The sequence below is a fragment of the Phoca vitulina genome, unplaced genomic scaffold (genome assembly GCF_004348235.1).
Source record: "Phoca vitulina isolate PV1807 unplaced genomic scaffold, GSC_HSeal_1.0 scaffold8, whole genome shotgun sequence".
In the NCBI taxonomy this organism is placed as follows: Eukaryota; Metazoa; Chordata; class Mammalia; order Carnivora; family Phocidae; genus Phoca; species Phoca vitulina.
Genome location: NW_022589711.1, coordinates 37,729,867 through 37,754,110, shown reverse-complemented (window position 1 = coordinate 37,754,110; position 24,244 = coordinate 37,729,867). Strand labels below are relative to the sequence as shown.

Below are 24,244 nucleotides of genomic sequence, written 5' to 3'. Positions count from 1 at the left end.
CATTCATACACACACACACACACACACACACACACATATATACACATAATATAAAATGTAAATTTCTGCTAGTGGAATTTACCCTACATTACAAAATTGGAGAGTTCTTTTAAATTAATCTCCAAAAATTTACACTGTTTGCTCATTCACCTACCATGTATGATATCTGTTTCCTATATGGTCACTAACCCTGAATATTATCCAGTTTTAAGAAGTTTGGCAGTCTGATAAAGGAAAATGGTATATCTATAAGATTGAACATATTCTTTGACTGCTTTTCTCCAGGGTTATTTATGTTTTTCCTTGAATATTCTTATGTTTCTTGGATTACTTTTTCTTCTGAAACATATTCTTCAGATACATTTTTTCAGGCTACATATTTTTTCTCTGGACTATTTTTAAATATTTGTTTCATTTAATATGAAATATACGAATCACTGTATAGTCCTTAATTTATATGTTTAAAAATTGTGTGAGTAAACATTCTTTGATGCTCTCCCACCCTATCTGAATCCAAGCATGTTAACATATCTTCTGAGCTTTTGGTTGAGGACCAAAATTTTACTTTGACAGAGCCAGTCAGCCCAGGTGTTTATATTTTCCTATTCATCTGTTCTCCCCACCACACTGTCTCCTTTTTCAGGCAGTGAGGACAAATCAGGTACAAATCATTGGGCTTTGCTATTATAATTATACTCTGTCTTAGCTTGGGCTGCTATAAGAAAATGCTGTACACAGGTTGGCTTATTAACAGAAATTTACTTCTCACAGCCCTGGAGGCTGAAAGTCTGAGCTCATAGTGCCAGCAGGATCAGGTTCTGATGAGAACCCTCTCATGGGTTTCAAGCCACTGACTTTTCATTGTACCCTCACATGGGGTAAGAGCAAGGTAGCTCTCTGGCCTCATCTTATAAGGGCACTGATCCCATTCATGAGGGTTGCACCCTCAAGACCTAATTACCTTCCAAAGGCCCCACCTTCTAATACCATCATATTGAGGGTTAGTATTTCAGCTTATGAATTTGGAAGAGACACAGACATTCAGTCCACAACAGTCTAGAAATGGCAAGTAGGGGCTCTGTTTGTGCCTGTTCATGTGGCTCTTCCTTCCAGCCTCCTTTTCCTCAGACGACTCTGTGTTACTTATTTTTCTCTTTTGTTTTACATTCTGCTAAGTGCCTATTCATTAGTAAAGGTAATTAGCTTTGGGAAATTATCATAGTTTTGTCTTCCCTTTCCTACTTTCTTCCCAGTAAAGAAAAAACAAAATGGTGAGCATTGACCATTTACCTTTCCCAGCTAAGGAAGTTTGAAGGGCTTTCTAGTCCTTTCTCTCTCTCTCTCTCTCAAATACCTGTACTCCCATAATAAGGTTTTCACACTTCTCATTAAGTGTTTCTCCAAACTGGGGAGTATTAGTAAAGTTTTGGTTAGGATTTTATCCACTCAATTTTTTCAAACTATTTCTGATATAAGAGAATGTTGCAAATTAGGAGGTGTATTAGTTGTCTCTCTTTTCTTGGCTACCACTTTTCTACAATTAAGGAAGGAAGTTGTGTCCCTTCCTTTTATTAATTATTGCTGACAACTATTTTCTTTGGGGGAGCTGAGAAAATGTCGGAAGCCTCCAAATTCAATTTATTTTATTTTGAAGATAATAAAATACATAATGTGTGTATTCTCACTTTTTTAAAAAAAGATTTATTATGAAAAATCTCAAATGTACACAAAAGAATGATATAATAAATCACTATGTGTACATCACATAGCTTCAATAATTATCAGTAAGAGGCCAACAAACAACATCTACCCCCCAATTATTTTGAAGCAAATCCAGATGTCATAGAAATTCATTCGTAAACATGTTAGCATTTTAGATATAGTTTTTTTTTACTTTTTTTTTATTATGTTATGTTAATCACCATATTACATCATTAGTTTTTGATGTAGTGTTCCATGATTCATTGTTTGCGTATAACACCCAGTGCTCCAATCAGTATGTGCCCTCTTTAATACCCATTACCAGGCTAACCCATCCCTCCTACCCCCCTACCCTCTAGAACCCTCAGTTTGTTTCTCAGATATAGTTTTTAAAGTTTTTTCTTAATCCTTAAAAGAGGTTTCTAGGGAAAATCTCTTTGTTGGCTTTAAGTTAGATTACTACTCCAATTCATCTATAGCCTATTTTATGAATTTGTCTAATGAGAGAGAATACACAAAAAGTAGAGGAACAGAGAGCATTTGCAGTTTCAAACTACTTGCCTACTTTAGGCCCTGGTCTGTTGTATTTTTGTCATTAAAGTATGTATACAGATTAATTCATTTTAATAAATATTTATTGAGGTTTTACTGTGCGTCATAGAGTTTCCTAGGTAATGCAATTATTGCAATGAACCAAGATAGTGCTCTCATGGAGCTTATAGTCTAGTGTTTAACTTTGAGAGGTGGCTCTAAAGTTCAAAGTGTCTGTTTATCAAAGAATGTTTCTCAGTCTTTTTTGTTTTGTTGTTTCTGTTTAATTTTTGTTTTTCATTTGAGGTTTAAAACATTTCTCATTAAAACATTGGTGTAAGCATGTCAAGGAGTCTGGTGAAACAAAACAAAACAAAACAAGACAATAAAAAACAACAACTAGCTCTTCATTGTATGATCTCCCTTATAAATTTATAAAGTTGCCGTCACTTATAAGAGCCTGTGGAAAGAACTTCACTAAAACCTTATTGGCTGTTTTAATGACATCACATCTGGTAGTTCTTTTATGAAGGGCACAACATGGAAGGAGTAGGGAGAAGTTTAGCTAGAGCTATGTTTATTTACCTGCTGTGTGATAGGTCTCAGATGCCCTATACGCTATTGCAGGTAGAAATCATTGCTTATTATTTTAATGTAGGTTTGATTGGAATGTGACTAATTACATAAGAGAGTTATACAAGAAACATTAAACAGGGATATTCTAGATCTGCTAATTAAGATAAGCAGTATGAGGTAAAAATAAGGTATGGTTTGTGCACAGATAAAGAAACATACTGTTTCATTACTGTATGATAGGGTTGATAAAGCTTTTTGGACTGAATTGCCAATAAATATTTTCAAGAATAGTTTATGGTATAAATTAATAGCTTAAGATGGCAATCTTCATTGCAGTAGGCCAAGAAAAAGACAACAATAAGCTGTCACAGAGAGGTGTAAATTGAACTACCTACTGAGGAAGTATGTTATCACTGTTTCCCTGGGATTTCTTTTATATTAAGGATTTTAAAATTTTAAATTGTGCACTATTGCATGTGTATTATTACCTACTTATAACTGCTTCAACAAATATATGTTGAGTAAATTCTATGTTATAAGCACTCTGCTGGAATTTGGAGACACAATGTGATAAAAGGAAGCATGGCTTGTGCATCTTACAGCCTAATTGAGATAGATATGTATATTTCCACACACATATGCACATAAACATTAAATAATAAAAATGTATTAATATTTACTTCTAGGTAATGCTAGTAAGTTGTGCTTAGTTTTGTACTGGCAAGAAATATCTAGCTCATTAGGATTCATATTTCAATGACTTTTTCCAAAAATAAAAGTGCCTAAAGTTTTTTTTATGCCAAAAGCTTTTTTTTCTCTTACAGTTTCAATTACAAATTGAATCATTGCTGATTTGTATCCATGAAAGTTACAGAGATGTCTTATTTTGTAGGAAGTTTATAAGCAGTAATGTTTTCCATTATTACTAAAAGATGCCTTAGTTGCCTGGAATTTATGCCACCAAGGGAAAACAGTGAAGAGTGAGTTAAAGGATTAGATCATTGGGTTAATTATGTCCTGCTAGAGTATCATTACAATCCTTTAAATAAGAAAAAAAAATTAAGTTAGAAAATTTTTAACAAGTTAAAATTAACCAGGGACTATAAAGGAAAGTAATCTTAGCAGGATTATTTATGCCCTCAATCAAAGTTTAACACAAGCAAACAAACAAACCAAAAAAGGTGTGTATGTGGCATCTTCTTATTTTTTTGAAGATGATTCTTACCATCCTTTGTTCTTTGATCTCTACATGAGGAGAAGCACATAAAGTGGCAATGGGGCCAAGGGTGCTAGATGTCTTGGCACTCATTAGTTATGGCAATTAGCACCATTTAGATTGATATATTTCCAAAATGAAAGCATGACTTGGAGCAGACAAACAAAAAATCATGATGGAATTTGTGAAGGTAGAATGACATTGACCAACAAGAAACAAAAGAAACAAAGCTCAACTTTAAAGTCTTGGAATATTTGAAAAATTGATTACATGATAAGACTGTTTCAACATAACTACAATTCCCTGAGGACTTATTAATGCTTTGGTAGCATTAAAATAAAATGAAAAGACACCAGGGCAGTCCACTTTAATAGCTTGCTGGCTTGAACCCCAATACATAATGTTCTTGTAATAGTTTATGGGTGACTGCAATAAATTGGTAGTGAATGTTTTCCATTTTTTGGCTCTTCATATCAGATCTGCTCTTAGAGAACATTTTGTTCTGAGAATATTATGAAGGCAATTGATCTAGTTTAAAAGTTGCTTGACAATTTTAGTATGGTGTTAACTTTTCTCCCCTCCAGATTGTGTGATTTTTGTCCTTTGAGCTGAGGTCAAATTATAGTTTGGACCTTCGCTGTTTACTCACTTATTACTAAATACTTTGTAAGTACTGCCATAAGGAAAGAAAAATCTATTTTTTCCCAATGCTTTAGTTACCTATCTGTCTTTTAGATAGCAGTTTAAATCTGTCCTTCTTCTTGACAGAGAAAACAATTTGAGATGGATTAATTTTGAACCTAGATAATTTGTTGATGAATTGTTAATGATCATATTCAGAGGTTGTATTAGAAATAAAAGAGAATCATGATTCACCAAAAGAAATTACTGTATTTTAAACAAAGTGAAGGCTGAGAATTGTCTGGGATTTAGTGAACAGAGGTATCTACTATGGGGTGCCCTGAGGCACTTAGTGCATACTCAATCTGCTTTTTAGTTTTTAAGCAGCAAATATTCATGCTGTACATACAATAAAAACAAGTTACAGATTTAACAGAAATTGAAATGGTCTCAATGTTAACATTAGACCCATGGAAAATTAGAGGATATCTGAGTACCTTATTCATTCTTTTAGTCTTCAGTGTGCCTAGGAACATTTGTTTCATATAAAAGTTATATTACAAAATTAATGGACTGAGGGCGGAAAGGGAATTTGGAGGAATGCGAAATAAAGTCTGGTTATATACTGAATGCAGGTGGAAGATGTTTGAGGAACATTTATAGAACAAAGTCTCTTCCTACTAAAGTCCAGGCTTCCAAAAGCGACAGGAAGAGTCCATGTGGTTATATAAAACTGCAAAGAAAATTCTGGTCAGACAGAGAGCTCTGAAGAGGTGGTACTGAAGCAGTAGAAGGAAAAACTGAGCAAATAAAAGAAAAATGTGGGGAGGAGCTAGAAGTAATTAGAGAAGAAATAAAATGTCTCAACAAAAATAGGAACAACAAAAATTCAGGGGATGTTGATGCAGGCAGTCCAGCTGAAAAAGGATTTTAAAATTGTGTGTGCAGGAAGCAGGCAACATGACTGGAAATGAGGTATTTGGTTTTCCCTGTCAGTTGACGGGTAAGGCGTTCCGGGGGAACACACCTCCACGCTAGGATTAGTTGCACTTTCGCAAATGTATTTTGAAATAAAAGGCTGGAAGCCAAATGTCTTCAGCCACCTGAAGCACCCAGAGTCTTACGTAATATATGTATGGCCGGTCGTGTTTTATGGCATATACAGGAAAGACAAATTACATTTTAAAATTGAGATGTGTGTGAGCATGGTTATGCTGCATCTATGGAGTACCAAAAATAATACCAATAATAGTCAATCAACATAGTCAATTTAGCCTCCGTATTTTAAAAACCCTTCAAAATGTTTTGTTAAATCCCATGAAAGTGGTTTCGGTGACAAAGGTTTCAGATCTTTGCAAATGATAATGAATTCGGAGACACATAATGAGAAACACTGTAGTGAGGTCTAGACAGATTTAGATAAATTAATGACCTGACTAGTTGGTGGCAGCCACAGTCTTTAACTTTGAGTAAAGGAATCTTAAAAGCAGCTCAACGAAGAAATATTTTTCTCTCATTTTTCTTTTTAAAACATTTAATTGTCTTTTTTAAGGGTGATGAAGAAAAGATGAAATGTAGAGACTTCATTGTACTGTACTCATTATATTCTCTCTCCTGCCTTATACATAAATCTGTTCTGCTTCTTCACATTGATTCACCTCTTTCTTTAAATGAACATATATTGCACTTATATACTTTTTTTATATGAAAGCATATGCCATAATCTTTTCCATTTATGCTCATATAGTAAGTCTTTTAAAACATTTGTTGAAATATTTGTTTTAGGTGGATTTATTAATTTTACATCAAATAGTTTTATTACAAATGAAAGACTTTCCTTCTATTAAAGGGAAACTTCTTTTAATACCAGAATGAGGCAGAACATTATTGCTGCAGCATAACTTTGTATGGTTGGATGTCCTATTGGTTGTAGAACTCTTCGTTAATTTAAATATTTGCAGGCTGTTAGATTCAGTAAAGGACAGGATGCAGTCATGGACTGCAGGTTTTTCATCTCTTAGTTATTTCTAGAATTAGTACTTTAATGGGGCAATTTTTATCTGATGACAAAAGTCAACGTTACATTTTGTGTGTTACTTGATTCTTCCTTCATATATTTGGAATGCCATTTATAATGTATGGTATTTTTAGGGGAAATCTTTAAATGTTCTTTTCCTGGATAATAGCTTGCATGAGTATAAAGAACTTCATGTTTGAACTTTAGATATAATCGTTCTGATTTCTCTTTGAAAAGAGGTTTAAACCTATGAAGTTTAGAAACAAAGACAAAAGCAACCTTATTTACTGAAAGAGCACTATTATTTTCTAACAGCTTACTATAAAGATGGGGACAGGATATATATTTTCCAATATTTTATATGTATAGCATATATGTTTACACACATACAGTTTATTAAAACCTATAATTATGTAACACTAAAAATATTACTAAATGAAGTTTCTGTGGAATGAAGCTGCTCTTTTCAATGATGTCTTGTATTGTGAAAATTTGTTGAAAACTTTTTGTGTAATGAATGCAAACATGAACCCTGTTAAAAATAACATATTTGCATGTGTTCTGCTGTACAAACTGAGGAGGCCTGTAAAAAGGATAATGCCATCATTCTGTTCTGTCATCACTAAGTTCTACTTTTACAATTCAGTTTACTCTCCTCCATACTCAGAAAAGTCACCATCACTTAAAAAAGGTATATTCTTACAATTAAAATGTTTGTGTCTTTGTTAAACTGAGTATTATGTTAAATACTTCACATATTTCCAAAGAATGTTGTCCTTGTCCTCATTAAAAAAAAAAAAAAACTGAGAAGAGACATTTTAAACATGACTAGACTTTCAGATTAAAATAAATATTCAATTTACACATCAGTATAACGATTTTAGGAACTCACTGCATTTTGAAATTTTTTTTCTAGATAGTGGCAGTATTTTGGCCTTTAAGACAGTATTCAAAATATTTTGAATAAAAGGTAAGAGACATTTATCCAAAAGATTAGAATCTTTCCACATAATAATTCAGGTGATCTCCATTTTTACAAACCTAATTTATGAAAAGTTAGCATTTGCAAAAAGAGATAAATTAAGGAATGGTGGTTTATGGCGTGGTGTTTATGGAATTATGGTTCGCAAAATATTTTAAAAGTATAATTTCTTTATAAAATTTGATTTACACTTATTTAACATATAAAAAGAATCAACTCCATAGTCTAAAATTCCTATTTTTTTAAACAAATACAACAGTCTATTATGTAATGGAAATTTATGCATCCAAATTAGTATTATTCTTTGCAAAGTAGTCACCTTCGGAGATATTTCTTCATTTAAATGGTACGGCCATTGCTCTAAACATTCTTTTTTTTAAAAAATTTTTTTTATTGTTATGTTAATCACCATACATTACATCATTAGTTTTAGATGTAGTGTTCCATGATTTATTGTTTGTGCATAACACCCAGTGCTCCATGCAGAACGTGCCCTCTTTAATACCCATCACCAGGCTAACCCATCCTCCCACACCCCTCCCCTCTAGAACCCTCAGTTTGTTTTTCAGAGTCCATAGTCTCTCGTGGTTCGTCTCCCCCTCCGATTTTCCCCCCTTCATTCTTCCCCTCCTGCTATCTTCTTCTTCTTTTTTTTTTTTTCTTAACATATATTGCATTATTTGTTTCAGAGGTACAGATCTGAGATTCAACAGTCTTGCACAATTCACAGCGCTTACCAGAGCACATACCCTCCCCAGTGTCTATCACTGCTCTAAACATTCTAATGTGTTGGAATTGCCTGTAGAGCCAACAACATATCATTTTGAATATTTTCATTTGATTTTTAGAAATAGTCAAGAATAATTTAGAACCATGTTTACTGAATAGAGCCAAGTTTATTGCCATAGCAAAACCAGGCCTATTCTGACTGGTACAGTTTTGTAAATCCCTTATCATTTCCTCACCTCCAACTCTACAACCTACTCCAATTGAGTGCCCTTTGTCATGTCCACTGCATTCCCAGTACTCTTAGAATTCTAGGACTACTGTTTTGCATGATCAACAAGGGCATTAAAAAAAAACTATAGAATTTATAAAGCCATTTATCTTGTGTGACTTTGTGTAGTCTCTAAAGGCAATTTCAAAAGAGATATAACTTACAGTGCTTTGAGAATGGTAGAATTATGGAATAAAGGTATTACCTCCACTCCAACAGAAGATATTTAAGTCTTTGATTTTTGGATACCTGATATGTGTCTTCAGTTCAGTGCAGTAAATATTTATTGAGCATGTATGTTATGCAAAACAGTATAGTAGGCACTGAGGCAAAAATGCAAATAAAAAATAGGGAGAGAGGGGAATACCCTTCCAAATACCTTTTAGTCTATGACCTGTCTTTCACAGAACAGAAGTTTGAAATTTTAATGGACGTCCACAATGTAAGTATTCTCTTGGAGTGACAAAGCACTACATAAATACGGGAGAGGGAGGGATTCGTTTTAACTGGGGCATGACAGTTAAATTGAACCTAGAAGGACACAGATGGAAACCTTCGCAGGTGGGAATGGAAGAAAGGACATTCTAGAAAGAAGTAACTCTTTCAATTGTAGAGCACGATTTATGTGTTTCAAAAAATGAAATTTTTATTTTCTAGTCATAGTAAATACTGTACTATTTTCAACTTTACCAGCACTATAGGATTTGCCTCGATTTAATTCATTTGAATCTCACACTCAGTCTTTTGTTTCATCCTTCTGTGTTGTGCCCTATAATTTTCTTAGTGGTCTTGTCTGTGTCTTTCTCTTACTCTGTGTCTCCTTCCTTTCCTTTTTATCTTTGTCTTATCTTCCCTATCTTTTCCATTCCTTTCTCATATTCTCCTTTCCATCTTGATTGTCTGTCATAAGGAATTGAAATATATATGTTAAAATTGAAATATATATGTTAAGATCAAACTATAAATCTTTTCCTGTTCTTAATTTTAGAAATATGTGGTTTAAATTTTCTTTTTAATTAATAGACTTTATTTTTAGAGCAATTTTAGGTTTACAAAAAAACTCTGTAGAATGTACAGAGTTCCCAGATACTCACTTGCCTTCCACCCCCCACCCCAGTTTCTCTATTATTAAATGGCCTAATGCATTGGCATAGTATATTTGTTACAATTGATAAACCAATATGGATACATTATTACTAACTAAAGTACATAATTTACATTAGTGTTCACTCTGTGTTGTATTGTTCTATGGGTTTTGACAAATACATAATGTCATGTGTCCACCATTATAGTATCATACAGAATAGTTTCACTGAGTTAAAAATTCTCTGTGCTCCACCTATTTATCCATCTCCCCTATAGTCCTCCTTTCCATGCCTCCAAACCCTTGTTAACCTTTATAGTCTCTAGAGTTTTACCTTTCAGAATGTCATACACTTGCAGTCATACAGTATATAGCCTTTTCAGACTGGCTTCTTTCATTTAGCAGTACGTATTTAAGATTTCTCCATATCTTTTTGTGGCTTGATAGCTCATTTCTTTTTAGTGCAAAATAATAGGCCATTGTATGGATGCACTATAGTTTGTTTACCCATTCAGCTGTTAAAAGGAAGATACCTTGGTTGGTTCCAATGTTTGGCAGTTATAAATAAATCTGTATAAACATTTATGTGCAGGTTTTATGTGGACATAAGTTTCAACTAATTTGGGCACACACCAAAAAGCATTATTGCTGGATCATATGGTAACACTATGTTTAACTTTGGAACAAATTGCCAAACTGTATTCCAAAGTGGCTATACTATTTTGCGTTCCCACCAGCAATGAATGAGAGTCCTCCTTGCTTCACATCCTCGGTAGCATTTGGTGTTGTTAGTTGTTTTGGATTTTAGTCATTCTAATGGGTGTGTAGTGTTACCTCATTGTTGTTTTCATTTGTAGTTCTCTGATGACATAGGACGTTGGGCCTCTTTTCACGTGCTTATTTGCCATCTGTCTATTTTCTTTGGTTAGGTGTTTGTTCAGATCTTTTGCCAATTTTTAAACTGAGTTGTTTTTCTTATTGTTGAGTTTTAAAGAGTTCTTTGTATATTTTGGGTACCAGTCCTTTATCAGAAATGTGATTTGCAAGTATTTTCTTTTAGTCTATGACCTGTCTTTCACAGAATGGAAGTTTGAAATTTTAATGGATGTCCAGTTTATCAATTATTTCTTTCATGGATCATGCTTTTGGTGTTATATCTAAACATTAATTCCCAAGCTCAACATCACCTAGATTTTCTCCTATGTTATCTTCTAGAAGTTTTATAGTTTTGTATTTTACATATAGGTCAGTGATCCATTTTGAGAGTTTTTTGACAGGCATAATGTTAGTGTCTAGATTTATTTATTTATTTATGCATGTGGATATCAGTTTTTCCAGCATTATTTGTTGAAAAGACTATTTTTGCTGTAGTATATTGCCTTTGCTTTTTTGTCAAAGATCAATTTAATATATTTATGTAGGTCTATTTCTGTCTATTTTGTTCCATTGATCTATTTGTCTGTTTTTTCACCAGTACCGTGTTGTCTTGATTACTGTAGCTTTATAGACCGTTTGATGTCAGGTAGTGTCGGTCCTGACTTTGTTCTTCAGTATTTAAGTTGGGTCTTTTGCCCCTCCATAGAATTAGTTTGTTGATATTTACAGAATAACTTGCTGGAATTTTAATTGAGATTGCATTGAATCAAAAGATCAAGTTGAAAGAACTGACATCTTGACAGTATTGAGTCTTCCTATCCATGAACATGGAATATCTCTTCATTTATTTTGTTCTTTGATTCCTTTCATCCAAATTTTGTAGTTTTGCTCATATGGATCTTGTACATATTTTGTTAGATTTATACCTAGGAATTTATTTAATATTTTGGGGCTAATGTAAATATTTTTGTGATTTTACTTTCAAATTTCAATAGTTAATCCATGGTATATAAAAAAGCAGTTAAATCTTATATACTTTTTTTTTTAAAGATTTTATTTATTTATTTGACAGAGACATGGCGAGAGAGAGAACACAAGCAAGGGGGAGTGGGAGAGGGAGAAGCAGGCTTCCGGCAGTGCAGGGAGCCTGATGTGGGGCTCGATCCCAGGACCCTGGGATCATGACCTGAGCTGAAGGCAGACGCTTAACGACTGAGCCACCCAGGCGCCCCAAATCTTGTATACTTTTAATGCCTGACTCTTGCTTTCTCTTAAAAAAATCCCTAAAGTAGTATAAATACGCTCAGTTACTCTTTGCTTTCACATGGTTCCTGAATGTTCTATTTTATATGTGACTAGAAAAGAAGCAGCCTCCCATAGTACATTCATAATACTGCTATTGGTCACAGTCTTATATTTTCATTTTCATATTTGAATGTTATTCTGGAATGTATATCAAATATGGCATGGTGTATTTCCAACCACATTATATTCATGTATTCTATTGGAAATAAAAAGAGTAGTTCTAACTTTTTCTTAAAAGTAATTTATCTTGAAATACTTTATTTAAAGAAAAATAAAAGTACTCATTTTAACAAACCTGGAAAACACTGAAGAGTACTTTTTTTTTTTTTTCAGAATTCTACAACACTGGTAATATTTTGGAACATAGGTTCCTGTGGTTTTTTTGCTAGTATTGAAAGAAGAGCTGTTACCCTATTTCTTTTCTCCCATTTTGAGACCATTGTTTTTATTGTTTTTGTTTCTTGACTTCTCACTTATTCTTTTGATTATACTATCTATATTACTAAGTTTAATAGATACCTTTTTGAAACATTAACATACAATTCACATATCGTAAAATTTCACCCATTTAAAGTGTTCAATTTGGTGGCTTTTAGTATGTTCAGAAAGTTGTGTAAACATCGCCACAATCTAATTCTAGAACATTTTCACCACCCTGAAGATTCCGCAGTGTTGTCCCAGCAGTCATTCCTGGAGATCCAGGGTATAATATTCCAGTGATTTTATAACTAACTGCTCCTCTACCTACATAATACTCTATCAAGAATATGTTGATGCTGGAGATTTCTCTCTCTGTCTTCTCTTTTTCAAGCCAACTCTCCCTAATTGTTTCAACTGCCCCCACTATTTCAGGACTTCTCACCATTCTCCATGTTTTTCTTTCCTTTTTTTTTTTTTTTTTTTTAAAGATTTTATTTATTTGTCAGAGAGAGAGAACGCACACAAGCAGGGGGAGTGGCAGGCAGAGGGAGAAGCAGGCTCCCCGCTGAGCAGGGACCCCGAAGTGGGGCTCGATCCCAGGACCCTGGGATCATGACCTGAGCTGAAGGCAGACGCTTAATGGACTGAGCTACACCCAGCATCCCTCCACGTTTTTCTTTATAGGCTTTTTGATATGACCATGTCCTTATCAAAGTGGACTGTCTAGAGTAAGACACAGGCTGTGTGGTCTGGCTAGTGTACATGGGATAATTGCTGTCTTTTATAGCTGATGTTATTGGTCATAAGGCCTTGATTGATACACAGAAATTCTGAAATCTGTCAACATTCCCAACACTCCCACAATATCTGTAGTTTCCTGCTTCTAAGGAGTACTAATAATTAAAAAAAAAATATTGGGGCTGGGAGTAGGCAAAGGGAAGATGAATGTGGGGAATTGCAACTAAGAAAAACTTAATGTACACCCAACATAACCATAAAGCCTCAGTTAATTCACTACAGTTGCACTTCTGAATTTGCTAGTATCCTGAAAAATAAGCAGATTAAAACTAAGGTTGGGAATAGGTGTATATCTTGCAATAGGTCAGACATCTGTGGGGTTTGTGATAGTACTAAATGAGTAAGTGTTATATTTCTATCACATGTGACATTATCTACAGTAAGGAAAACGAGCAAATAATTATATTTTGAAGGAAGAGGATAAAAAATGCTTATATCCCATTTCTGCTGAGAGTTTTCCCAAAGTTATTAAATAAAAACAACATTTGTGACCTAGGGTGAAGCTTAGGAAATAGAGGCCTTTGCACTGATTTTTTTTTTTCTTTAAATGTTAGACTACTACCAGTGGATAGTTTAATGATTCTAAATGGAAACTGTGGAAAAGCAGGTCTAACAGTAACCAGATGTCCTGGGATTTAGAATGGTATGCAAAAAGTAGCTGCCTATATAAAGTCTTTGAAAACTTAACAATGCTTGTCATTTCTTATTTTCTTTTATGAACTATTTAAAAAATATAATAAAGCACAGAATTAATATAAATACCAAATACCATCACTCATTTAAAAAATGTTAGCATTTACCATATTTGCTTAAGAAAATTTTTACAGAAATTAATCATTACAGAAATAGTTGAAATCCCCTCCTGTTTACATTTCCCCATTTTTGTACCCAGAGGCAACTCATCTCCTGAGGTTAATATATATGCTTTCAGTCCATATTTTTTACTATTTTTATATTGTAATTTTGCCTGTGTGAACCCATGAAAATTTAGAGTAGTTTTGGATACCGAAAAACATTTACATACATCATACCTCATGGTTTCCAATCTAGATACCAAGGTGCTCCCAGAGTGCCACAGTGAACTTACAGGTGTGCTGTGAGATATTTTAAAATTTCAAGAGAAACATTGCAGTATTCAACATCTTTCAGACACCACATCAGCCACTATAGTGCTTGAGGTAGTTCACAATTTCAACATTTTAATTTCAGCACATTCTTCTTGATAGCGTTGTCTTTGAGAAGCTGGTTTTTTGGTAAGTGCTGTCATAGAAAGCAGTGTGAAGATTGTGTGAAAATCAGTACACAACAGGGAAAAAAGGTGGCAGTGTCCAATCTGATTTCAAGGTTTGAGAAGTTGTGAAGCGCTCAACAGGCACACACATCCCAATAATAACTAATTTAAGGATGGTTATGTAAGCATTGAATTAAAATAATATTTTCCTTGCAATTTGTGTTTATTATTTTTTTGTATGACCACTAAGTGTCTGGAACATAAATACTTATTGAGCTGTTTAGAACTAAACTACAAAATAAATGGTTCTGTTAGGTATATTTTTAGGCTAAGTTTGCTGAGAAAACATTACTAGGACACTAAGGGCTCTGTTAAAAAATAATAATGAGACACTGAGGGCTCTTGTGAACTAAGAAACACTGGGTCATTCTGCAACATATTTTGGTTTCACTTAACATTATGTTCATGATTATCTGTTTTGGTACATATGGACCCAAGGCATTTTAGCTGCTGTATATAGTGCTGTGTGTTATTCCATTGTGTGACTGAGCCACAGTTTATCTATTTATTTCCTGCTGATGCACATTTAAGCATTTCTTCTCTTCCCTTCCCATCCCCTTCATTCCTCTCACTTCACTCTTTTCTTCATTTTCCTCCTTCCTTCTTTCCTTTTTTCTTTCTTCTTTTTTATTTTTCTATTACAGTCAATTTCACAGTAAATATCTTTGTAAATATCTCCTTGTGTAAATGTGAGAGAATTTCTGTATTTGAATTGCTGGGTTTAGAGAATATACATTTTTAACTTTACAAGGTAATGGAAAATTAGTCTCCAAAGTTTTCTGAGTTCCCCTTTCTCCATACTTTTTCCAATAATAGATATTGATAGACTTTTAAACTTTTGATAAGAAGATAGGAGTAGTGTATCTATTTGCTACTTTAATTTTATCTTATAGAGTTGAGCTTCTCTTCATATTATTATGGGCCAATCAGGTGTTGTTTTCTCTGATTTTTCCAATTTTATTCTCTCAGCAGTTTTTAAAGTTATAATGCTTATTTCTTTATTGATTTGTTGCAGCTTGTTATATATTCTGAATAGAAATGCTTCACTGGTTATATATGTTGCAAATATCTTCTTTTAGTCTATTTCATGTCTTTTATCCATGTTTATAATGTTTGGAGTTTTTTTGTTTGTTTATATTGAGAGAATGATGGTTTTTCTCATTTAATCTCTGAATATGGTGTGTATCACTAAATATATTTTCTTTTTTATTGAGGTAAAATTGGTATATAAGATTATATAAGTTTCAGGTATACAACATTATAATTTGATATCTATATACACTCCAAAGTAATCACCATGATAAGTCTAGTTACTACCCATCACCATAAAATTGAGCCCCTTGACCCATTTTGCACAACCCCTTCCCCTCTGATAGCCACCAATCTGTTCTCTGTATTATAAACTTCTGTTTTGTTTTGTTTGTTTTGTTTTGTAGATTCTGCATATAAGTTGAAATCATATGGTATTTGTCTTTCTCCATCTGACTTATTTTACTTAGTATAATACCCTCCAGGTCTATCTGTGTTGTCACAAATGGCAAGATTTCCTTCTTTTTTATGGCAAAGTAGTATTCCATTGTGTATATACACCACATCTTTATCCATTCCTCCATTGATGAACACTTAGGTTCTTTCCATATATTGGCTATTGTAAATAATGCTGCAGTGAATACAGAAGTGCATGTATCTTTTTGAATTAGTGTTTTTGTATTCGTATTTTCTGATGTTGGACAATTCTTACATTCCTGGGATAAATATTCTATAAGATAATTGTTATGTATTTATGTGTATATGTACACAAATGCACATGCATTTTGCACATTTAGTTTGCTATTTCCTTTAGAATTTTTTCATCTAAGTTCTTAAGTGAGATTAGCATATACGTTTCCTTTCTTGTGTTCTCTTTTTTTGTATCAATTTTGCTATCAATTATTGATCATAAACTTACTCAGGCTTTCTATTTTCTTACTGTATTGATTTTGTTATGTTGCACTTTTCTCGGAAATTGCCCATTTGATTTCAGTTTGTAAGTTGATTGCCCTTTCCTTGTTTAGTATATTCTCTCATAATATTTTAATGTTTCCTTTATCTTTAGAGATACATTCTGTTCATTCCTAAAGTTTAATTAGTGCCTTTTTCTTGCTTAATATTTAATGATTAATAATATTTTGATCAGTATAGATTTTATTATTAGGTTGAATTTTGACAATTTCACATGGTTTAAACCAATATTTTACTATTTTTTTAAAGAACCAGTTTTGGCTTTTTAAAGAACCCATTTTCACTCTTTATTGTATATAAGTTCTGTGTCATTAATTTTTGTTACAATCTTTATTATTTATTTCCTTCTTTATTTGGTTTTATTCTGCTATTATTTTTTAACTTGGTAAGTTAGATCCTTAACTAATTAATTTTACAACTTTTTAACATGTAATATATGCATTTAAAGTCATAGATTTTCTACTAAGTACCACTTTAGCTGCATCCCACAGGTTTTGATATGTAGTGTCTTTATTGTTGTTTAGTTTTAAATATTTAATATTTTCATTATGATTTTTTGACTCATAGAATATTTATAAATGTGTTTTTTAGTTTCCAAATATATAGGGATTTTTAAACTGGCTTTTTGGCCTTAATTCCTGGTATTACTGGACTGTGGTCAGATAACATGCTTTGTATGATGTGAATTCTTTGGTGTTTGTTGAAACTTCTTTTATGGATCAGTAATTGTTGAATTTTATAAATACTACATGTTAGTTTGGCAAGAATATGCAATCCTCGAGGGGAAATGTTTCTACACATCTACTACTAATTTTTTTTGCCTCATCTCCGGAAGTATCTTCTGCGTCATGATTCACTCTTTTACTTTCTGCAAAGTTCTGCCGGAGTGTCATGTTAGAATGCATTTTTGTCAGCATTCTATCTAAAATACCTGCTTCTTCAGAACTTTGCTCTCTTTTCCCTTATCCTGCTTTTTATTTTTGGCATTTATCAGTACAGGACCTTATATTTCATATTTTATATTCATTGTCTCCCTTACTAGAACATAAACTTGATAAAGACAGGAATGATGTTCTATTCACTACTGTATCTTCTGGGTCTAAAATCATCCTTGCCTTCAACAGGCATTTAATATACAGCTGTTGACTGAATTAACAAGAAGAGCTGTTTCTGATATTATGGTGATCTTCTTTTTAGTTGAAGGAGGTTGTCACATGAGAGTTCTGTAGCTCCTTGCAAAGTGTTTTAGCATTCCCTTCTATCCTGTGACCCTAGATCTGTGTCCATAAGAGTCTAAAGAAATCCAGATTCTTTTTGTGTTAATTTTTAAGCTTTGATTTTATGTTCTAAAAATAGAGTGTAAATGCTGATTCCTAAGGTGCCCATGGAACATATCTGGGTTTCACATTTCTTTCATGTGACTTTTTACCACCTAGAGCCCTATGAGGAATTCAAGTGTTTTTTACTGCTTCTCCATGCTAGTTTGTAGATTTTTTTCTACTCCTAATCTGATGGATTGGGCATCCATTATTAAGCATGTCTCAGTTGTTCCTCCATGCCTCTCTTTGGCTTTAGGTCCTGTCTGTTGTCCACACATTGGTGTTAATATTCCATATATCATCCTAAATATCTGGGTATATGTGAATATGATGCCCTAGGGTCCAACAAGGCTTTCCCCTCTCCTCCCCCCTTAGCTCTGGCTTTGAGTTCTTTTTTTCTGACACTCAGAGATGTTCCTTTCTATCTTTTATTCTAACTTGGCTCAGTTTTTAATTATCCTAAATTATCCTAAATATCTGTGTATTTGAAGTGAAAGAGACATACAATCACATTAGTAGAATATTTACTGCAGTTAATAGCATTTCATAGTAGCCCGACTTTACTTCTGATAGGTCCGTTAGGATCTTTATGTGAATCTTTGTCAAGTTTGTTTATAGCATGGTAATCCCCTTACAGAAGATGCATAGTAAGTACACTAATGTATCTAGCACTTGATTTGGATCATGTTGCCCTATTTCTTCACTGGATGACATCCTTCTGTGCTGTCATATCAATAATCATATGTGATTTTTTCCAAAGAAAATATCCTTTAAGCTAACAGTTCACATCATGCAGTGTGTATTTCTGTGTGTGTGTGTGTGTGTGTGGTGGGAGGGAGCAAGAGGGAGAAAAAGAGAGAGGTTAAAGGGTTTAAGTGGGGAGAGAGACTGTTCCAAAGAAAACAATAGTTGAGGAGAAGAGGAGAGCTAGGGAGGGGATGGGAAGTGGGTGAGAATACAATAAGACAGCTTGTAGTTAAACAAGACAAATCTTTGGCAAGGTTGGTTTAATTCTTTTCACTGAGGCAGATGAACTGTAGTAGAGGCAGATAAATTATCCCAATGCCAGTCTGCCCTCCCCTTCAACTCCTTGGACCTGACTTCTTTTCCTATGTAGCTAAACTGCTTCTTTTTGCTGATACGTGAGTGAAGTTGAGAGGTTTGCACTTACACTCAATTTTGGTACTTTGTGATTTGTGTTGTGTTCATGTCAGTAGGGGAGAATTGGTCTCTCTGAGTACAGAGCAAGTAGCTATCATCCTGATTGTATGTGAAAGCTTCTATTCTATCATGTGATATTAACAGGAACCCAGGATCACCAAACATGTGTTCTTTTGGAATTGCTTTTCTTCAACATTCTCAATACATAGCAAGAACATAGGTAATAAAGGAGGTATTCATGTCTCACAAGTGAGACATGAGCACTTCATCCTCTTTTGCAAATATTGCAATGTTTTGTGATCTTTCATATCAGAAAAGAGAAAGAATCTTCAGCTATATCTTTAATGAATCAGTTACTTTATGAAGCTTTTGAAAATGTTATTTTGCAGATAGATTCAACAATCTTATCCCTATTGTGTAATTTAGTGGTAAGCTTTCTGCATTCATCTGACCTGGGAAGGTCAAGCTTTTTATGACCTCAAAAAGTCTGATCCTTGTTTTGTACAGACAATTACCTAAATGTTCCCATTATTTAGAATGGATATTTCAACTATCTCAAGGTTTACTTTTACTAGAATTCTCAAGTGTTTTCATTTATTGAATTGTGAATCCAACTGAAGCAGTTTTTATAATATTATCTAAAATCTTATATTTTCTCATTTTATTTGAAAATTTGTGGTTGTGTGACGTGTGATGTAACTTAAGAGCAAACTTTACATTTAAATGTTGTAGCTTTCACATTTTTACAGATGTCTGGTTGAAGCTAAAAAAATATTTTGACACCATAAACTCTAGAGATTTATGTAGCCAGAAGAGATAAAGTGGAAATGGATGGCAGAAAGGTAGAGTATTGGTTATCGCAAATAGAAGGGCTGATAACTTAATGAAAGCTGATTGGCAATAGAATTTATTATAACAACTGTAAAGTGGAAAATAGAAAATGATAGTGCTACTGATTAATAAATGTTATCTCATGACAATGTGGATCAACATACTATCATTTAGAATCTTTACACACCAAGTTTTCGTTTAATTGTGTAGCTATTTTGGTGTTGGAATATAATTTTGAGAAGCATAAAATGAGTTTTAGAATGCCTTTTGAAAATAGTTATCAATCATCATCAAGTAAAAGGGTATTTAGTACTTTGGATATATGAAGGTGTGTTTTACTTGAGAAATTTAGAAGACCTAAAAAAACTTGAGGAAGAAACAATTCTTATAATAGATGTAATGAAAATGTAACTTGAAATGGCCTGACAACATTTTCAATAAAACACTGGAAGAGGAATCAGTAAACATCTTGAAGACAAAGGAATCATGAGCAATGAACAAAATGAGTTTATTACAAACAAATCATGCCTGACAAAATTAATAGTTGTTTAAAATAGAATTGCAAAATTAGCATGGATAAAGGGAATGTATTTTTTAAACTTCAACCAAGTATTTATTGTGGCTTTTCAAAAATAATTTTAATGTTAGGATACAAATAATATGATGGATTGGATATTTATGGAAAGATGATGATTCTACATAAGGCCAAAATGTAATGCCAAGAATATGCCTAAATTGATTGTGGGAATAGGTGGCAGTGAAAAGGGTGACCTGAGGGGCTTGGGTCCCCTGTAATTCCCATCAATCCCCCCAAAAAAGTATTATAATTCATGTAAAAGCAACTTGTATATCTCACAAAAAGAGCTTCTAATACAAGTCCTCATAATACCCATTATAATTAAATTTTGTTGCTAAATCTCTCCATTCTTTAGGCTTTACTGATGAGTTTAGACCAGAAGTCAACAAATCTGTCCTACTGTTTTTTTTAATTGAGATATAATTGATATATAACAGTATGTTAGTTTCAGGTGTACAACATGATTTGATCACCACCAATAAGTCTAGTTAACATCCATCACCACACATAGTTATAATATTGTGTGTGTGGTAAGAACTTTTAAGATCTACTCTCTTAGCCACTTTCAAATATACAGTATAATATTTTTTTTTTAAGATTTTATTTATTTGACAGAGAGAGACATAGCGAGAGCAGGAACACAAGCAGGGGGAGTGGCAGAGCAGAGAGCCTGATGTGGGACTCCCCAGGACGCTGGGATCATGACCTGAACTGAAGGCAGACACTTAGCGACTGAGCCACCTAGGCACCCTACAGTATAATATTTTTAACTACAGTCACCATGATGTTCATTACATCCCAAGGGCTTATTTCTTTTATGACTAGAAGTTAGTACCTTTAGACCACCTTCACCCATTTCACATACAACCCAACCCCCTTCTCCACCCCTCTCTTGCACCCTGGCAACTACCAATCTGTTCTTTGTATCTACGAGTTCAGTTTTTTTGTTTGTTTGTTTGCTTATTTGTTTTTAAGATTCCATAGATTCCGTTAGATGTAAGTAAGCTTAGACAGTATTTGTCTTTCTCTGTCTGACTCATTTCACTTAGCTTATAATGTCCTCAAGATCTATCCATGTTGTTGCAAAGAGCAGGATTTCCTTCTTTTTGATGGCTGAATAATAGTCCATTGTATATACATGTCACTTTTTTTTTTAATGCATTCATCCATCTATCAACAGTTACATTATTTCCATGTCTTAGCTATTGTAAATAATGCTACAGTGAACATTGGGGGGGGGTGCAAATATCTTATTGAGATAGGGATTTCATTTCCTTTGGTGTATACTCAGAAGTGGAAATGCTGGATCATATGGTAATTCTATTTTTAATTTTTTGAGGAACCTCTATATTGTTTTCTATAGTGGCTGCACCAATTTACATTCCTACCAACAGTGAACAAAGGTTTCTTTTTCTCCACATCCTCACCAACCCTTCTTATTTCTTGTCTTTTTGAAAATAGCCATTCTAACAGGTGTGAGGTGATTTGGTTTTGCTTTGCATTTCCCTGATGATCCTACAGTTTTTGTAAGTAAAGTTTTATTGAAATATAGGCACGTTGATTTGTTTGTGAATTTATTGCCTATGGCTGCTTTCATGAGATGATAGCACAGTTGAGTAATTGAGACAGAAAATGTATGACCTACAAAGCCTAAAATATTTCTCATTTGACCTTTTACAGAAAGTTTTCTGATCCTAGTTTAAATGAGTGATTTTTTTAACCTTTAGAAGCATTTAGAATTGTCAAATCTGAGCATGTTTGTACACTGTATGAAGGAGGCAGTGAATCTGTACATGTTACTACTCTTAGTTGTATCCTGACTCTTCCATGTTTCATGGGTACTGACTCATCCATTTCAGCAATAAATATCCAAAATGAGATATGTGACACTGTCACTGCCTTCATTCAGTTTCATTCAACCATTCTTGACATTATAAAAGTTGATGATGATGTATCAATAGGTTTAATGGGGGAATGTGAAGGGAACTGTGGTTGAGAAAAACAATGATGTTAGTGTTAAGTATCAAGATAGGTTAGGTCTAATTCTCTGACAATTTATTTTGTTTAGAACTCTCTAAGTGGGGACGCCTGGGTGGCTCAGTCAGTTAAGCATCTGACATCTGCCTTCAGCTCAGGTCATGATCTCAGGGTCTTGGGATCTAGCCCTGCATCGGGCTCCACGCTAAGTAGGGAGTCTGCTTCTCCCTCTCTCTCTGCTCCTCCCCCCTATTTGTGCTCTCTCCCTTGCTCTCTCTCTCTCTCTCAAACAAATAAAATCTTAAAAAAAAAAAAAAAGAACTCTCTAAGAGTCACCAAATTTATCTTGGATCTTTCTCCCAAATGTAATTATGTTAGGGGCAGAACATTCCTCCGCCTGGGATTTAACTTTAAAAATAATCATCTTATTCACTGTAAATGCTTGATAAATACTTATGGATTGAATATTAATAACCATTTTTGTATGTATGTATTTATTTTTCAGATATTTGAGTGCTTACTGTATGCCAGGCATAATGCCTAGGGGCAAGCAATTTGGCACTGAATTATATGTAGCTAAACTGATAGGGTCCCTAACGTAGGAAGATAGACAGTGAATGAGTTAATAAATAAACAAAATGATTGCAGAGAGTGATAACCTGTGACAAAAAGAAAGCTGGTAGTAGAATAAAGAGTGACTTGGGGCAGAAAGTGTGGGTATCAGGATAAAGAGTAATGAGGTATCATTTGAGCTGAGATTAAATGATGAGAAGGGGAAGCCATCATGAAATGATCTGGGAGAAGAGCCTTAGAAGAACAAGTTCGAAAGCCCCCAACAAGTGTGGCCTGATAAAGGAATAGAAGAAGACAAATGTGGATCCTAGTAAGAGTTTGTGTGTGTGTGTGTGTGTGTTGTGTTAATTTAAGATCCACCATGTTTTGTGTTTGTGTGAGAGTGTTAGTGGGAACGGCACATAAGGTTAGCCCTCTGTGTATATTTTTAGGTATCTAAATGATCATATTTTCAAAACTGAAATGTAAGTGCCTGAGCTAAAATGAGAGCAATTGAACTGATTATATCTGAATCAATTTTTGTTGAATCCAAAGGAAGAGCATGCATAGGTATCTGGATAGGTATAGGAGAAGAGTGAGAAGGGAAAGCATTGAGATAGAGTTTTGGAGAAATTGGAGATTAGCATTGATTCTTTGGCTCCAAGACCATGTAGATTTCAATTACATGAATGCTCCTTAACATATTATAGGCCTGAATAAATGTTTGCTGAATCAATGTATATTGGTTTAATCTGATTGGATTGGAGGGTACAATTTCTGCATTAATTGGAAGAGAGGATACACAATGGAACCAGATTATGGAGGACTTTGTAAACCAAACACATTGGATTTGATAGTGTAAGTGATTGGGAATCAGTATAGGGAATAAGGTAATAGCTAGATGATTTCCAAATACTTGTTTTATTATGGTATGTAGGATGAGTTAGACACAAAAGGAGCTGAGGATGGTATTTTATTCCAGATATACTTTTCTATTTTAACCAGGTTTTCATTCCCAGCCCGGCTTGGCTGCATTGGAATCAATTACTTCATTAAAAGTCCCTGGATCTAATGAAGAAAAGCTGCCTCAGTTACCAAGGTTCTTTCTTGTTATGCATTTTTGCATCTATATTCCTGTTTGCCCTTGCCCAGCTTTCTTTCCTGTTTATCTGATCTTTAACCATTTTCAGGACTCTGAACATTCGACCTTATTTTGCCCTTTTATATTTGTATCTTACTGGTATCTGCTTGATTGCATTTATATGTAGGAAGTAATTCAGTAAAAATCAGATGGAACAAATTTATAACTGAAAACTTTTCTGTACAAACTATAAAAAAGCTCTTTCTTTCTTTTTCTTTTTTCTTTCCTTCCTTCCTTCCTTCCTTCCTTCCTTCCTTCCTTCCTTCCTTC

At 33.8% G+C, this 24,244-nt stretch overlaps 1 protein-coding gene across 11 annotated transcripts in view; it reads left to right on the top strand.

Moving 5' to 3' along the window:
• The window catches only part of ZBTB20 (zinc finger and BTB domain containing 20), a 797,562-nt gene that overhangs the window by 111,807 nt on the left and 661,511 nt on the right, over nucleotides 1–24,244 (top strand). For 3 of the 11 annotated variants that reach the window (XM_032406599.1, XM_032406583.1, XM_032406582.1), the window contains exon 3: nucleotides 23,839–23,932. The exons of the other annotated variants lie outside the window; for them this stretch is intronic. The gene's annotated coding sequence lies outside the window, so the exon portion shown is untranslated. The remainder of the gene's footprint in view (nucleotides 1–23,838; nucleotides 23,933–24,244) is intronic. 11 annotated transcript variants of the gene reach the window in all.